Genomic DNA, 4907 nt, shown 5'->3' on the forward strand with positions numbered 1-4907 from the left:
CCTCAATTGGCAGCCTCTTCAGCTCTCATCCGTGTGTGCGTCACCTATTCTCGTAGCTCTTCCCCAGGGTTCTGCCGGTGCTCAAGGTGAGTTCCTACTGTAAACACGATATCATTTTTCCCAAAACCAGACATTTGAGCGACCTGTGCATGCGCCAGCTCCTGATGGTGCACACACGGAATGAGAGGGTCGAGCAGGGGGCGGCTCGGAGTATACGACGACTTGCGTGATGGCGGGGCGAGGCAGCGACAAGGCGAGCGTGCTAAGCCGGTGGGTGGCTTGCCTGATGGCGGGTCGAGGCCACTGTGGCAAAAAGCGGTGGTGCGTGGTGGGGATGGCAGAGCCATAGTGGTGGCGCGGGCGAGGCGAAGCCCTGGTGGTGGTGCGACCATGGCGGCTCGGACGGGAGGCGCAACAGAGGTGGAGTTTGGCGCGATTGCAGAGGCGGAGCCCACGGCAGCAGCGACAACTATGACGGGGCGAGGCGACGGTGGCTCAGCAGCAGGCAAACGGAATCGGTGGCCAGCACATCGCGGCGAGTGGAAGTGGAGGCAGAGTGAAGTATAGCAGGGATCGGCTCAGTGGCGGGCGAAATGGCGAGGTGGAGCTACGACTGTCAAGGCGAGTCCTGCGTGCGATGGAGCGAAACGGAGCTGGCCGGGCGTGACACAGCAAGAGCCGGCGCGCTATGGCCGTGGCAGCAGGGTGACTGAAATTTCCTGTCCATCGTGGTGGCAGTCTCTGCATCCCATCAACCTGCACCAACTGCGAGGATGACTCGAACTCCTGCATCGATGACTCCGGTTCTAGTTCAGGTACTTGCGATGTGTAACGCGCTTCTGAACTTTAGCAGCGCGCGCGATGGAAATCCAGTCGGTCACATCGACATGCGACAACACTCCAGGTATTTTGATCTGGTCTTGGATTGGATCGGTCTTCTCATCACGGAGACTCGGCGGCGACGCAACCGACGTAACCCTAATCTATTGAACTCGTCTCGATCTCGTACATACCAGCTCCAAAATTTACCATGATTCTAATCACAAAACGATGAACTTGCCGGCTCTTCTTCATCCGCTCCATCACGAGCCTCTCGATCCCTAGAAAAGATCCCTTCAAAAACACAATTTCACAGTGCGAATTGCCCCACTGTGGGCGTCAAATGTCGTGGTTTTGTTACGGCATATATCCTCATGCAAGGACTTGAGAGGTGTGAGGTCATCGCAACCATGTGGCGGCTTGAGAGGGGTTGGTCGGAATCGAGAGACGCGAGTTTACCCAGGTTCAGCCCCTCCAATGGAGGTAAAAGTCTACGTCCTTCTTGTGTTTCATTGATGAAGATGATGATCTCGATTACAAGGGTGCAGACTTGCCACCTCTAATCTCGTGGGTGTCTGCTACTGCAACAAAAGACATTCCAACGGCGTCGGAAATAGGCGTGTTACGGCACCAGAAATCCTTCTGCTACGGCTATGCCTTAAGGGACTTCCTAGGAAAATATGCAAAGGATTTCCCCCGTGGCCTTGGAGCCTTGCGTTGGTGTCCCCTCGAAGCGGAAAGGGTGATGTAGCGCAGCGGTGGTAAGTATTTCCCCAGTTCGAGAACCAAGGTATTGATCCAGTGAAGGAGTATCACAAGTGCCTGCACAAACACAAAAAGCTTGCTCCCAACGCTATGAAGGGGTTGTCAATCCCTTATAGATTGTTCGCCAAGTGAGAACTGAAAGCAACAAAGTAATAAAGCAAAGTAAAAGCGAAAGTGGGAACGATAGGTGTGAATAGACCCGGGGGCCGTAGTGTTTATTAGTGGCTTTTCTCATGAAAGCAAGTAGACGGTGGGTGAACAAGTTACTGTCGAGCAATTGATAGAACCGCGCAAAGTCGTGACGTCATCTATGACAATGATTATATCTATAGGCATCACGTCCAAAACAAGTAGACCGATACTTTCTGCATCTACTACAATTACTCCACACGTCGAGCGCTATCCAACATGCATCTAGTGTATTAAGTCTGAAAGAACAGAATAACGCCTTAAACAAGATGACATGATGTAGATGGACAATCTCATATCTACGTTAGAGCCCACCTTGTTACCCTTGATGTCAACTACACGATGTGTGCCTTGCTGCCCCTACTGTTACTGGGAAAGGTCACCACACGGTAAGAACCCAAAACCAAGCACTTCTCCCATTGCAAGAATCGTAGATCTAGTTGGCCAAACAAAACCGAAGACTCGGAGAGACTTACAAGGATATAAAATCGTGCATATAAGAAATCAGCAAAGACTCAAATATATATCATAGATAATCTGATCACAAATCCACAATTCATCGGATCTCGACAAACACACCACCAAAGAGGATTACATCGGATAGATCTCCATGAAGATCATGGATAACTTTGTATTGAAGATCCAAGAGAGAGAAGAAGCCATCTAGCTACTAACTACGGAACCGTAGGTCTGAAGTGAACTACTCATGAGTCATTGGAGGGGCGATGATGTTGATGTAGAAGCCCTCCAACTCCAAAGTCCCCTTCGGCAGGGCACCGGGAAGGGTCTCCAGATGAGATCTCACGGAAACGGAAGCTTGCGGCGGCGGAAAAGTATTTTCGTGGACCCCTTGATTTTTTCTGTATTTTAGGGAATATATAGGCGAAGGATCTAGGTCAGGGGGGCGCCAGGGCTTGTGGGCCCCCTGTAGCCCTCCTGGCTTGGCCCTCAAGCCCTCTGATCTTTCTCCGTTTGGGAAAAATCATTTCGGGGATTTTAATCAGTTTGGACTCCGTTCCAAAATCAGATATGAAAAGAGCCAAAAACAGAGAAAAAAACAGGAACTGACACTTGGCACTGAATTAATAAGTTAGTCCCAGAAAAGATATAAAAGATACATAAAACATCCAAAGATGACAAGATAACAACATGAAACCATGAAAAATTATAGATACGTTTGAGACGTATCAAGCATCCCCAAGCTTAACTCCTGCTCATCCTAGAGTAGGGAAGAATGAATTTTTGATGCTTTCATGCTACCTAGCATAGATGTCCTTTGTAACTCCTCTAATGTGACGTGAATGTTCATATCCATTAGATTCAAAACAATAGTTTGCTATTGACGTGGAAACAATAATAATTCAAGCAAACTAGCAAGGTAATCATGAACTTTCAAAATAACAAGGCCAAAAGAAAGTTATCCCTACAAAAGCATATAGTCTGGCTATGCTCTATCATCATTGCACAACGAATTTAAATCATGCACAACCCCGGTATTGGCCAAGTAATCGTTTCACACCTTTACTTTCTCAAACCTTTTCAACTCTCACGCAATACATGAGCGTGAGCCATGGTTTTAGCACTATAAGTGGTGTGGAGTGTGGTGGAGGTTGCAAGACAAAATAAGGAGAAGATGATCACATTAACTAGACATATCAATGAGCCGTGGAGATGCTCATCAATAGATATCAATGTGAATGAGTAGGGATTGCCATACAAATTATGCACTAGAGCAAAGAGTATGTGAAAGCTCTTAAAGAAAACTAGTGGCTGTGCATCCAACTTGCTTGCTCACGAAGACCTAAGGCAATTTTGAGGAAGCCTATCGTTGAAATATACAAGCCAAGTTATATAATGAAAAATTTCCCACTAGCTATATGATGGTGACAAAACGAGAGACTCTTAATCATGAAGATCATGGTGCCTAATATGCACAAGTGTGGAAAGGTGGTAGCATTGTCCCTTCTCTCTTTTTCTCTCATTTTTTGGTGGGATCTTTGGCCTCTTTTTTTTTTAAATTTTGGTGGGCATCTTTGGCCTCTTTTATTTCCTCACATGGGACAATGCTCCATCAATGATGATCATCACACTTTCAACTCAAAACTTAGAGCAACGATGACTCTATATGGAATGCCTTCGGTAGTGTACCGTGATGATGATCTAGCATGACATAGACATTAATGGAAACATCATGCTAGCTATCTTACGATCATGCAATGGCAATGTAGACGAGGTGGCACATGTCATGGTGGTAGTTGCATGGCAATATATCTCGGAATGACTTTGGAAAAGCCATAGTAGGTAGGTATGGTGGCTGTTTTGAGGGAGGCTAATGGTGGGTTTTGTGCACCGACGAAAGTTGCACGACACTAAGAAGATAGTGATGGTGGAAGGTGAAAGTGCATCTAAACCGTGGACTCAACATTAGTCATGAAGAACTCATATACTTGTTGCACAAATTTTATTAGTAATCGAAACAAAGCATTTAACGCATACTCCTAGGGGAAGGGTTGGTAGGTATAAACCATCGCGCGATCCCGACCGCCACGCAAAGGATGACAATCAAAAGACTAATCATGCTCAGACTTCATCACATAGCGGTTCACCATACGTGCATGCTGCGGGAATCACTAACTTCAACACAAGTATTTCTAGATCCACAACACCTTACTAGCATGACTTCAATATTACCAAAACCATAACTCAAAACTAATTGAGATGAATCAAACTTCTCTAACTATTCAATGCCCATGAAGGTGGAAGTTTTCGTATCCCTTTGGATAACTACCCCTTTTGAGACTACTTTCAAAGCATAGATCAATTACCAAGCCATGCACCGCTGTGCTCTAAAAGATATAAGTGAAGCACATAGAGCAAAAGTATCTAGCTCAAAAGGTATAAGTGAAGCACATGTGAGCTGAATTGTGTACCAAAGGATATAAGTGAAGCTCGACAAAATCACGGTGAGTGCATGTCTCTCTCTCTAGGTGTGCAGCAAGGATGATTGTGACACAACAAAAATAGAAGAATCCTACGATACAAGACGCTCCAAGCAAAAACACATAACATGTGGTGAATAAAAATATAGCCCCAAGTAACGTTACCGATGGATTGAAGACGAGAGAGGGGATGCC

This window comes from Hordeum vulgare, chromosome 5H (assembly GCF_904849725.1).
Source record: "Hordeum vulgare subsp. vulgare chromosome 5H, MorexV3_pseudomolecules_assembly, whole genome shotgun sequence".
NCBI classification, from domain to species: Eukaryota; Viridiplantae; Streptophyta; class Magnoliopsida; order Poales; family Poaceae; genus Hordeum; species Hordeum vulgare.